This window comes from Podarcis cretensis (genome assembly GCF_951804945.1).
Source record: "Podarcis cretensis genome assembly, chromosome: 2".
NCBI lineage: Eukaryota > Metazoa > Chordata > Lepidosauria > Squamata > Lacertidae > Podarcis > Podarcis cretensis.
In genome coordinates, this window is record NC_137171.1 from 57,101,157 (window position 1) to 57,115,048 (window position 13,892).

The window sequence follows — 13,892 nt, forward strand, 5'->3', positions numbered from 1 at the left end:
TCCTTAAACCATCATAAGGAAAATCCCAGTAACCACAATTGCCCACTCTAGTGGCTGAGTTGTGTATGTTGTTCAATATACACAAACCCACACAAGTTTGTTGTTTGCTGCAGAAAAAGGAGCCATGCTAGTCAAAACAGAGTCAACAACCTTTGGCCAGCCAAGCCAGGATTTTGTATATACTCTGAATCGGATTGCAAACTACAGTGAAAAATAATAGGTCAATTTATCATCAAAAGCACTAGAATTAAACCAAGTTCAGAATACATAATAATGTGATTTATCTATTCGTTACACACCTATTCTATGAGCCCATTAAAACAGTTCTGCTGCTGACACTCTTGGATGATACTGATGATATAGATCTTGTTTCAGTCAAACACCAAGACGGCCTTGGCTGCTGATTTATGCTGAGAAAAAGGGACGGGGGATTGTGACCCAGGATCTCTTGGTGGATTATGCAACCATCTGGTATCCAGTATCCAACTGGACAGGCTCTCTCCATTGGAGGTTGGATGCACTGTAATATACTTCAGTGGTTCCACTCCTACTTTGATGATCAGTTCCAGAAGGTGGCATTTGCATTATGGGGCCCTGTGGTATTTACAGAATGGGGTACCCATGTTTCTATCTTGTCTTCTATTTTCCTAAATACATACATGAGCTTAGCAACACCATTCAGGGATTTAAGAGTAAGGTGCTGCCAACAAACTGATGTCATAGAGCTCCACTTCCAGACGAAGCAATGGAAGTGCTGAATTGGTATGGATCATTCATTGGCTCCAGACAAGAAAGAGGTGAATGGTTTGTCTGAGCACAGAAGTGCTGTTGAACCAGTTCTGGGTGGCGTTTCATTCCCTCTAAGGAATCAGGTTCATAGTTTGGAAGCAATCATCCAACACTATCACTGGAAGCCTAAGTGTCACCTGTGGCATACAGTGTTCCCAGCTAAGGATGATGTGCTAGTTGCAACTCCTCAACAGAGGTAGAACAGCCACATTTATGCCCTAGTAACCTCCAGTTTAGGGGACGCGGGTGGCGCTGTGGGTAAAACCTCAGCGCCTAGGACTTGCTGATCATCAGGTCGGCAGTTCGAATCCCCGCGGCGCGGTGCGCTCCCGTTGCTCGGTCCCAGCGCCTGCCAACCTAGCAGTTTGAAAGCACCCCTGGGTGCAAGTACATAAATAGGGACCGCTTACCAGCGGGAAGGTAAACGGCGTTTCCGTGTGCTGCGCTGGCTCGCCAGATGCAGCTTGTCACGCTGGCCATGTGACCCGGAAGTGTCTTCGGACAGCGCTGGCCCCCGGCCTCTTAAGTGAGATGGGCGCACAACCCTAGAGTCGGACACGACTGGCCCGTACGGGCAGGGGTACCTTTACCTTTAACCTCCAGTTTATACTACTACAGTGCATTACAAAGGCTTCTGAAGATTTCTCAAAAATTTCAGCTAGTTCAAAATTCAGTTGCTTCAGTACTTACTGGGATTAGCCTTATGGAACATATCACTTCTCTTAACTGCCTCTGCTTTGGACACAATTCAAACTGCTTAGATGGCCAATGATCCTGGGTCCATAAAGGGTCACCTTTTCCCACAAAAGTCTGCCCAAATTTTATTACCACTAGAGATCATTTTAAGAGATCCTCCCTGTGTCACTTAAGGTAGGTGTGAGCAGAAAGAGGGTTTCTTTGTTGTGGCACTACGTATGTTGAATGTCCTCCCCAGACTGATGTATTCTGCTACCTGTTGAATACCGTTTTTATTATTTTAACACATGTCCAGTGTAGATTGCTTTAAGTGACATTTTATTGGTTCTACTGGTTATTAATATGCACTATTATACTTCTGTTGATTTGATTTTTTGATTTTTTAAAACTGAGTTTTATTGTATTAGGTATTTTCTTCCGGCTCTTTTTACCTGAAGGCTAGTATATAAATATTTTTAATTAAACTAAAGAATTTTGAGGGCAAGGGAACAAAAATTGTGATCCTCTCCAGTTATCACTCTGCAAGGCAAGACCATCCAAAGATCAGGTGCTTAGGTGGACAAAGGAAGACTTCCTCAAGCTAGTGCCCTACTGATGTTTTGGATTACAATTTCCATCCACCCCAGCCAGCATAGTCAGTGGTCAGGGATGAGGGGAGCTCTAGTCTAAAATGTCTGGAGGGCACCAGGTTGGGGAAGCCTGATCTAGCTCACCTCAGGTTATGGTAGGAGGGATGGGAATAATGGTCATGCCCCATGACCCTGAGCAGATAAGATGAAGCAAGCTGGTTCTACATTCCTAGAACTTAACTAAGGAAATGCACAGTATTTAAAGATGAGTTGTGTTCTTAGTTATTAGAGGGAATCTCTGTGTTAGCTGGTTCATACATGCATGTTCATCACTTGATGACTTGTGGTTATTGTGTGAACTGTGTCCACCAGAAAAGCACGGCATTTGATACGAGGTGAAGTAAGACAATATGGAGGTTTTGTTCCTGGTCAGTGACATCTATTTTCCACACACGTCATCTCTTCATTTTGGAACCTCATCAAAGTGATAAACTTGCATGTGTAAATCTGCAATGGGCTGAACCAGGGCCTAAGTAAATTATACAAGAAAATTCAGTCATTACTGCAGGTTTAAAATAATATTACATAGTTTTATATTATGAATACCTGTTGCTAAAGTCTTCCCCATAAACTATCAAAGAGCCAAAAAGCATATACAAGTGAAATAAAAAGCACTATTAGGACCTATTTATTTGACAAATCACCCTGCAGTCAAATGAGGATTTTCAGCGTATCCTGCATGAAAAGAAGCTGCAATTCCTTTACAAACATTTTTGCAGCACATGACTGGTAATGACAGTAAAATCTTGTATCTTGTCAATATCTTGGATTTGATTATTATCGCATATATCAAAAAAGCAGCTTCTATCTTTTAACAGGTTTCTTTTTTTGAATGAAACAAATTAACTTGAACATTATAAACTATTGTTTTCCATCTGTGAAAAGCACAAACTGGTAATCTATATGTAAATAAACTATGACATGAATGTAAACTTTAAAAGTAATAATACTATTTTTGCATGAAATCTGACAAAGAGATGTACTGGTTCTCACAGAAAACTATGGAAATATTTCATCTAGGGATTATTAGTACAATAGATGGAACATTGTTTTCTTTTAAAGTAAACAAGCTTTTGCTAAAACAGAATTTTTCTTGCTTTGTAGAATTTACCAAAATGAAAGCTGGAAGCTTGGATGCTTTAGAACTAATGCTACCCAAGCACTAGTGACATTCAATCTGCAATCTTATATACGTTTGCCTGGGAGTAAGCCCTGCTGAAAATAAGTGGAGCAGTTTTATGTAGAATTACAAATCTGGCCTGATAATGGCCCAAATGAGGTCTGCACACAATGAATCAGGGTTAGATATATTAGGAAAAATCCCCCCCTCCTGCCACTGGACTAGAATGCCTACTCTTTCTGCTGCTACTGAGGAGTTTTTTCTGACTACTGTTTTCCTCATAAGAGTTTCTATGCCACAAAAGTATTTATGTGAAATCTGTCTCTTTGTCCTTAAGTGTACACTGATTGACAGGGACAAAGGAATGAATGTCTTATGAATTTGCCCATCAAAGTCTCCCCCCCCCCGCCCTTAATACCACTATGGCAGGAGGTGTTGTAAGTTAAATGATTGAGCTCTATTTTCAAACCAAAATGAGGTCAAATTGCCAACTGCCTTGTTCATTTCATCTCCTTTGGCTTGAATGTGTAGCAGAATGGGCTGGTGTTTTAACTCCAAAAATGCCAGAGGAAAGAGGGATTATAGAGGCATATGTAGTAGGCATGGTGGTAGGGTGGCCAGGTAATGGTGACTGGTGGGGTTACACACTACTACAACAGCACTCATTCCACTCTAGGCAAGGCACTACACCCATGAACTTTGATCTTAAAAGGACTGCACTAACTGCAATGAAAGCTCCCAAAATAGCTACAACCACCTTTTAAAAAAGCAAAAGAAAAGAAGGACAGCAGTTAGAAAAAGATGGAAGTAAATGGCTGGGGAGATTTACCTGAAATCTTGCAAATACTGTAAAGTGAGTAAGCAAATGGCTTTTACCATAGAGAAAATGACTAGTGTGGAAGCATGTACTTATTATCACTGCAGGTTAATGAGAACCACCACCTCCATACCACCAAAGTACTGATCTAGTATTGATAGCTTGATGAACTGAAATGGAGAGGCAGCATTGCTGAGTGGGGCACTGAGCATATTCATTCTGCTTTCCTATTTATAGCAGCATCCCTAAGTTCTGCAGAAGTAGTCAATGCTTCTTTTTTTTATTAAAAAAAATGAGGTTCTGATACTTACATTGATAAAAAGTGCTGCGGGTGGCAGCACAAAATGGCTGCCATGGACAACCAAAAAAGAGGTGATGGTACTCTGTACCAGAGAGTACAGAGAGAGAGTACAAAATTATTGCAAGTAGTGAAACTAAGTAGACCAATAGCAGCTCCTGCCAAAATCAGTTTAATTCCTATCTTAAGTTCCAAAAGTTATCCTGGTGTGTGGGAAGCAGATAATCACTGAAGGTTGATCCCATATGCAATAACACTAAATTAGCCAGAAAGCGCTGTACGAAATGCAAATTCACTTAGATGGCAGTCTCTGTAAGCAAAAGGTGGCTGCATGTTTAGGCATCAGCAATCACTAGGAAAGTCAAGACTAAGTACCTGGACTCAAGTATGCAATTCTTCTGCTTTGTGTGTGTGAGGGCGTGTATGTGTTTTAAGGCCAACAGCTTCAATAACTTGCAAAAAGCCAATTTGGACCTCTGTAGTAAGATGTACATATTTATTTCAATGGGATTTGCTTACAAGTAGGCTTTGGGCTTCTTAAAAAGTAGGGGCAGGGGGAGGTTAATTAGCATTACTTAGGTTGCAATCCTGTGCACTTACCTGGAAGTATTCCATAGGATTGCACTGTTAAGACTGTGAACCTGATAGATGATGAAGTTAAGCAATAAATAGTCTGTTTTAAGGGTGTCCAGTTGTAAGGGATAACAGAATTCTTGTAACTTTAGCACTTTTGAAAAAAAAGAGAGAGAAAGACAGTAATTTAAGCAAGTGCAGCTTTCCTTGATGCTGCATGATGAGTTGCATCTGCCAAAAATGTAAATCCCAGCAGCCATGGGGAATCGGTAGCTGTCCAGATGTTAGCTTATGCCATCCCTGACCATTGGTTGCACTTGTTGGGACTTATGGGAGTTGGGAGACCAACAAGCTATGGAGGGCCTACATGTTCCCCATCCCTGTGTTAAATGTGCAGGAGCTCAGCACTCTTTCACATTTGGTCACACTAAAGGACTTGCAGCAAAAGCAGTTCATGATCAGGGAAGAAAACAAAGAAACAAAAAAGACCCCAACAAACACCAGCCACAATTGTTCCCAATTAGGATTTTTCTGTGAGACAACAGCACTTCTGTAAAAACCTTACCCTATCTATCATACCACAATAGAACAACATGCCTGCATTCAAATAAGAGTAAAACATTGCAAGTCAAACAGCCATTTCCCCTAAATATACTGCTTATTCTATTTTCAACTAAAGAAAAATGAAGAGATTAAAATGCAAGGACTTATTTGTTTAAGAACAATTGTAATTAAATATTCTATCCTCCCTAGTTTTGGTATATCCGCATGTATGCCTAAAATACAAAGAAGCAAATGTGGGATTTTTGTTTTGTAAAGAACTGAAAGACTGTCAGGTTTCTCAAATTTGTTAATATTCCTCTTGACTGACAAATAAAATATTTTATACAAAAATTGTTTTATTCTAGTATTTTGTCTGTGTGTTCAGTAACTAGTCATTCAGAAATGAGTGCCTATACCTATACTATATTATGCTTGTTTTCTTTTCTTTTTTTTAACAACCAAAGAAATACTGCATTCTGAGGTCCATTTCAGAAATCTATGCTTTCTGACTTCAATGTCTTTGCAGATAAAGAGGAACCTGTCTGCAGTCGCTTGAATTTATTCTCGTTATAAAACTGGCAGTAACAACAGAAGAAAATGTATGAGCTTGTTTAACATGAATAGATGGGAATGTATAGTATTTTTTCAGACCATGTGTTTAAAAGAATAAAGTCAATAGAATTATTCAGCTTATTTTCCCACTCTGTGTATTAATGTAGTCTTCAACTGATCCCCTTTTTATATATTTTCCCCCTCATGGTTTAACACAAACGGACAAGAGGCTCACTATTTTCAGTGGTTCAAAGTCAAAGCAGCCTTGTATGCTGTAACTTTAGCAGAGCAAGAGAAACAGATGCCCAAACAGGTGTGGGAGCACTCAAGGACTCAGAAAGGAAACTTCACGCAAAATCTATCACCGCTATATATAATTCAATTTTATTAGGTGTGCTTCATGCTGGTGGATCCTGTTCCATAAATTGAGAGTTAAGTTTGGAACTCTCACATTGCACTGCTCTTCTAGGGCTTCCCCATCTTAGAAAACAGGTAGCGAATTGCATGTTTGAACACTTCCTCTGTAACAACAAACAACAACAGCTGTCTGTGGGATGCCCTGATTTGCACAAGAACCTGGGGGGGGGCAGGAGATGGAGGAGAATTCCAACATGCAATATCTCACATGGATTCTGAAGTAGTACCATTCCAAGAGCTTGGGACCTCATGACTCATAATCATAGAGACAAGGAAATACCGTACATCTAATAATACTATTGGTCTGTTTAGCTGAGAACTCTCTATAACTGGCAATGGGTCTCCATGGTTTCAGATAAGGGTCTTTCTAAGCCCCACCTGAAGTGGCTAAGGATGGAGTCTGTGACCTTCTGTATGCACCATAAATTCTCCATCTATTTAGCTATAGCATCTTCCCCTGAAGGAATTCAATTAAGAACAATTGTATGCCAGCCCTAGTATCTTTATAGAGTCACTAGTTTGAATACTGGAAAGATGTCATTTCCTCATCATGTCAGGATTACCAAATTTGAAACAGATAGAGGAATTATTGTCAACACCAGTTCACAGTGCCACCTACTGAACAACAACATTGCACGCACACACACCCCCAGCTTAATTCAACATACAATTCACATTTCACACTTTAATTATTGTTCAGGTTTTCCCCTCAAAACTCAGCTTAGTATTTCATGCCAGTTTGGTGTTTGCAAATAGCAAACATACTGCTTTCATCAACACCTATTCACATAGGTTTGATAGATCGTATGTACTCAAAAACACTGCCTCTATTAAAAACCTCATTACAACTTCTGCGTCAATTAATCTGTCAGCAAAATCACAATAAAAAGTAAAGGTTTGCCTATGTTGTTCCAAATTGGTCAGCACTACTAATCAAGACTATGCTATTATATTACTCCCTTAATCACACTCCCTTAATCATATGAGAATTTCTGTGCAGACTAGCTTGATATTGGGGATGTACTGCTGCTAGTATGAGGGTTTTTTGCCAGTGCAATACCATATTTACTCAAGTCTAATGCGGCATCAAATCTACTGTGCACCTCAATTTTCAGAACCTTGAAACCAAAAAATGTATTTGCTGGCGAATGTAAAGGTGCCATCAAATCTAACTTTAACTTTCGCAGCGTAATTTAGCCAAAAAAGGTGAGCATTAGATTTGAGTAAATACGGTATTTGATATTTGGTGGGATGGGCATGTATGTTGCCATGGGCAACCTCCAAGGACTCTGACCCTTCCTGGTTTGCACAGGACTAATCCTTATTTCTGGGTCCCAAGAAATGCCCTTGTGAAGAAACTACTCCTAGGCAAACAGCACCCTTCCTTCCCAAAACAAGCAAAACACACTCAGACAAAACCATACACATCATGTAGCACCCTGCTTGTGGTTAACGCTTAGCTGGAATGAAATATTCAACGCAGCAATAGAGAAATTAAAATAGTAATTTATTTGTCAGACAAATAAATATGAGGCACAGTGGTATATGGTTACCAAGCTCTGGCCTGGCCTCTTGCCATTCTGGCCAGCACTTATATTTCCTTAATCCAGCCCCCTTGCTCCTCCTGTGGCTGCCTCTGTCCAATCAGCCTGGTTGAAATTCCTATTGGCTGTTTGCTAGAGCCAATCACAAAAGATACACCCATTTCCTTCTTGCCCTTTTATGGAAATCAAAAAGCTATATATTCTTCTATCTATAAATGACAAATAAGTAGTAATATATCTTACATGTGTCTCAACAAGGAATCTTAATTACCAGCTCACCTCTTGCCCTCCTTGCCCTATTGCCTTCCAAAACAGATAATTATCTTAAATTTTTATCTTATGCATATGTCAAAGATTGAGTTCACATCAACATTGAGATCTCCTTCATTTGAAGGTTTCTAAACAAAAGGCCTGACAACCATATTTCAGGAGTGCTCGATGGCGTCTTCTGTCTGACAAGGGGGGTCTGGTGGCTGATGGCCCCTGTGATCTCTTCCAACTATATGAAATAAGAATCTAGCATTTCTTAAATCCTTTGCATAATTATATTTAAGCTAATATATTTAATACATAAATAACCTTTTAAAAGGAAAAGAAATCTTAAAAGGATCTTAGTTTAAGAAACAAACAGCTTTTGAAAAGTCTTCCCAGAAAATGTTCTGTTTCTACCAGCTAGATGCTTTTTCACTGCTCTTGACCTTCTTAACCTTAGGAAGAAGATATGGCTCATTTTACTATTTATCCACCCTTAATTTGTAGGGTCAGTGTAACCTTGGCTGTCAGCCTGTAATTCCCTTTTTACGACTTTGAGAATTGTTTTCTGCTATAAATCAGGGGGGCCCCTTGTCTAGGAGTAAAAATATCTTGTCAAGGTTTTTAGGCAACTGGTCTTCTAAGACTGGTCTTTTAAGATACAGGCCCTGATTAAACATATAAGCTTTAATAAAAATGCAGGCTTATGATTAGATGCCTCATTCCCCCCTTTCAAGCTCAAGGACCTTCATCCCAAGTGTCCTTGATAGCTTGACCTTCATCATATTCCTGAGGTAAAGCTCTGTATAGGGCCATGATATGAGGTAGAGTTTCATTTGAAATCATCTTGCTAATTGTACTTCTAAAACATGAAATGATACATGGCACCATACATAAAACCATTATTACTACTGTCAAGAAAAACAAGCAAGACAATAGTATCCCTTTGAGTCCTGCGACATTAGGTAACCAATTGGTGAGCCATCCCATATCCCATCCTTCCCATGTTTGTACTGGGACATGTGCTATATTCTCCATCTTTGTGGCCAACACACGGATTGCCTCACCATTATCAGAAATGTTGAAGCAACAGGCATTCCCTGTCAAGTTCAAGACTCCACATAGGCCTCCCTGCCTGGCAAGTACATAATCCATTCCCATTTTCAGCTGCAAAATGGCGGCTCTACTTTCATCCAACTGTTGTGCAATAAGTCTCAAACTCTGGGCCGTTGCATTGGTTACAAGTTCCACTACTGCTTGCAATCGAATTATTCTGTTTAAATTATAAATAGGATCCCGTGCCCCTTGTATGAGCTCACCAGGATTCCAGGAGGCAGGATCATAATAGGCTATAATGCGCTCTGGTGGCCAATCATCAGTACCGCTCCAACTTTGGGTACTTCCTCCTGCTATATGAGAAATGTCAGCGTTTCTTCGTGTACGCTTGGCCGAACTAGTGGGCATAATCCACATTGGTGGTAATACCCATCCCAAGAAACAAGTCCCACTCCATTTGGAAGGGAGTTTCTTGTATGCCCATTCTCCACATATCCACCACAACCATCGGGTCTGAGGTTTTTGGTACGTGGAGTGCAGAAGGCGAAATATCAAAAGGGGTACAGAATTCACAGTGCAGTATGTTAGATTGCCTTCTTCTGTCACAGTTATGTTCCATACCATTTTCCATGCATGAATAAAAGGAGGTGCACAGGGCAAGGTATTCCGAGTTCGATACGTAGTACCGTTTGCCCAGGTTTGACTATTCTTAATATAATCCCAAGTATAGCGGCAATGAGAAGAGCCTATCATGGTAGGATCAGCTGCATCTGATGATTTATGCACACAGAATTCCCCTTGCACAGGTATAACTCGTATTGGTTTAGTTGAGTTCCATCCGGGGAAATTCTGTACTTCTGTTTGGTGTGGCATTTCGCTTACCATACCAATGGCATTTAATGGTATCGGTAATAAGGGCATACCTCCCTCTGAATCATCTGGCCCAAGAGAGCAAACAAGGCAATTAGTCCTATTTGCAACATTGGCTACCATCTCAGCTAAGCCTACCCACATATTGTGGTCATGGCGGAATCCATATTTAGCAAATTTGGTCAGATTCAAGGACCCTTCCCCTTCCCAAGGGATCAGGATTAATAATAAAATCATGTTGATGTCTAGCATATGCATTCCTTCCACAAAAGATTACCTTATTGTGATAGCAAATAAATATTAGCCCCAATATAATTCCCCCAGTGACAGAAATGGGGAACCACCAAGACCAAAACATATATCCCGAGGATCCCCAATGAGTAATATCCCTTATAATTGTTCCACAAGGGGGCAGTCAATCAATTGTATAAGAGAATCTTTCCGTTCACAGTCGCTGGTTCAGACGCTCCTCAAGCTTCAGGCGTGCGCAGGTCAGCCAGCTTCCAGGTTGTGGCTGCAGCAGGCCGGTCGTCTAAATGTTGCCCGTGACCTAGCCCGTTCCCGGTAGGGCTAGATACAGGGGTTTTTGGAGAGAGTCAGTTTTAAAGGATTAGAGGGGTCACCTTTGCACGTCCAACTGCCTTCAGACTTCTTCAAACGAGAGTGATGAATCCAGGGGGTCACCTCAGCTACCTTCACCGCTGTTGGAGTAGAGAGCAAGACGGTGTAAGGTCCACGCCACTTAGGTGCAAGTGGATCGCGTTTCCACTCTTTCACCCATACGCTATCGCCAGCCTGGAACTGATGAATCGGCTCGGCAATGCTGCACGGCGTGCGCTCGAGGGCCCACCTGTTAAGAGAAACAAAAACACGGGAGAGAGATTGCACTTGTTCCTGTGTCACATGGTCTCCTATTTGTTTAAGGTCAGCTGGAATATCCTGAACAAAGGAGGGTGGCCTCCCATACAGGAGCTCAAAAGGTGACAACTTAAGTCTTTTTGTGGGTGCACACCGAACACAAAACAGTGTTATGGGTAACACATCTGCCCTTCTAAGACTTTAGACATATTAGTGGGCTTCTGGCATGCCCTGCGGATACCTTGCACAAATGTCTGGCGGTAGGTGGTAAGTCTGGCCAGGTGAATTGCATTGTTTGGATCCCAATTAGGATCTTCCAAGGGAAAGTTGTCCTGAAGATGACGATCAATATTAAAAATATTTCCCACTCTGGCCTGCTCACGCAAATATATCTGTGCCTTTTCAATTATGTCTCTCCTTTCCTCAGTGGTGAAAAGAGTATTTAGGAGCTGGCGACAATCTGTCCAAGTAGGACTATGAATATTTACTATTGAAGTCACCAAGTCCATCATAGCCTGAGGTTTTTCTGCGAAAGATGGGGTGTGTGTTTTCCAATTCATCAGATCCGTAGTCGTGAATGGAATATATTGCAGGGTCGAAGTTCGAGGTGGCCGTGGTCCGGGTTGCCCGTTGACCAGCACAGGCTCCTCAAGTGCATCAAATACTCTTCTAAGAGGGGCTACTACGTGACCTTTTTCTTCACTTTGCTCTAGGGGCCTCAAATCATAGGGGATAGTATTTGTCCCAAGGCGTTCTTTTAGCAGCTTTATACGCCTGGCTGTATTGCTTGCTGACCGATCAAGGTCTCCCTGTAACTTCTGTAATATTTCTCTAGGACTTGGATGTACAGGGGTTTGGGGTAGGCAATCAGTTGTTCCACTAAAGGAGACTGTAGATGGAGGTCTATTAGGAGTCACAGGTGGAATAACCACTTCTGCTTGGGCTTTATTATAGGACTCCAATGCCTCCTGAAGATATTTATCATAATCTATCAAGGAATCAAGCTCTGTGACTCCACCCCCATTATTCATTCCAGTTTCTTGCCTTGGGGTTACAACTGGTGGAGTGTTTGGATTAGGCTCCCTTCGATGTGGAGCATAGGGTGGAGGTGGAAGCACCTCTTCCTCTGGTCCCTCAAAAATGGGTTTGAGTTTATTTGGCAAGATTCCTTTCCTAGCTTCGGCTTTTACAGCCAATAATTTGCATCGTTTGACTTTGCATTCCCTTATCCATGGAGGATTTTTATTTAATGTGCTCAGCCAAGAATCTATATATGAAAATTGTTCTGGGCACCCTCCAGTTTCTTTGGTGATATCAGACCAAAGTTTGCTTACTAAATTTATATCAAAGTTTCCCTGAGATGGCCATCCAGTATTGTTTTTTTTTGGCCATTCTAATTCACATAACGTTCTCAAGCGTTCTGGCGTCATTTTGACTCCATATGCCCCTGAGAAGGCTTTCTTAAAATTATTTAACATACATTCAAGAGGTGTATTTCCCCCCTTTGAACCCCCAACTCCCATTGTATGGCCCTGTGAAGTATCCACTCAGTCACACATACACACGCTTTGTGAGATTCCTTGCCCAGATGGAGTCGCCTCACTGGGAACCGAAGTACTACTCACTCCACACTCAGGTCAGCTACAAATTGCTCTGTACTTTCTCACACATACAATGCGCTGGATACTTCACCACACTCTACCTCCCAACCTTTCCCTACACCAGATCACCATCTGATGTACCCAGCCACCTAGCGTACTCAGTTCCCCTTTACTGAGACGCAGAAGTTTGATCAAGACTTCTCTTCCTCCCAATTAATTGGAGGGCCAAAACCCCTTTGTGCACTTACCCTTGGCTGGTTCCCCCCGGTCCGTCGCCGCCAGTGAGCAGGGTATCAGACAGACGAGTCTTCTGCGTTCCCCTGGAAAAATTTCCCAGTGCGCGCTGGGTAAGCAGTTTAGAGGTCCTCTCTCTTGTACCCTGCCCAGTAGGGCGAAGGGGCTGCGTTCCAGCAGACCACTTATCCGAGTCACAGAGGCACCATAAAATGTAGCACCCTGCTTGTGGTTAACGCTTAGCTGGAATGAAATATTCAACGCAGCAATAGAGAAATTAAAATAGTAATTTATTTGTCAGACAAATAAATATGAGGCACAGTGGTATATGGTTACCAAGCTCTGGCCTGGCCTCTTGCCATTCTGGCCAGCACTTATATTTCCTTAATCCAGCCCCCTTGCTCCTCCTGTGGCTGCCTCTGTCCAATCAGCCTGGTTGAAATTCCTATTGGCTGTTTGCTAGAGCCAATCACAAAAGATACACCCATTTCCTTCTTGCCCTTTTATGGAAATCAAAAAGCTATATATTCTTCTATCTATAAATGACAAATAAGTAGTAATATATCTTACATGTGTCTCAACAAGGAATCTTAATTACCAGCTCACCTCTTGCCCTCCTTGCCCTATTGCCTTCCAAAACAGATAATTATCTTAAATTTTTATCTTATGCATATGTCAAAGATTGAGTTCACATCAACATTGAGATCTCCTTCATTTGAAGGTTTCTAAACAAAAGGCCTGACAACCATATTTCAGGAGTGCTCGATGGCGTCTTCTGTCTGACAAGGGGGGTCTGGTGGCTGATGGCCCCTGTGATCTCTTCCAACTATATGAAATAAGAATCTAGCATTTCTTAAATCCTTTGCATAATTATATTTAAGCTAATATATTTAATACATAAATAACCTTTTAAAAGGAAAAGAAATCTTAAAAGGATCTTAGTTTAAGAAACAAACAGCTTTTGAAAAGTCTTCCCAGAAAATGTTCTGTTTCTACCAGCTAGATGCTTTTTCACTGCTCTTGACCTTCTTAACCTTAGGAAG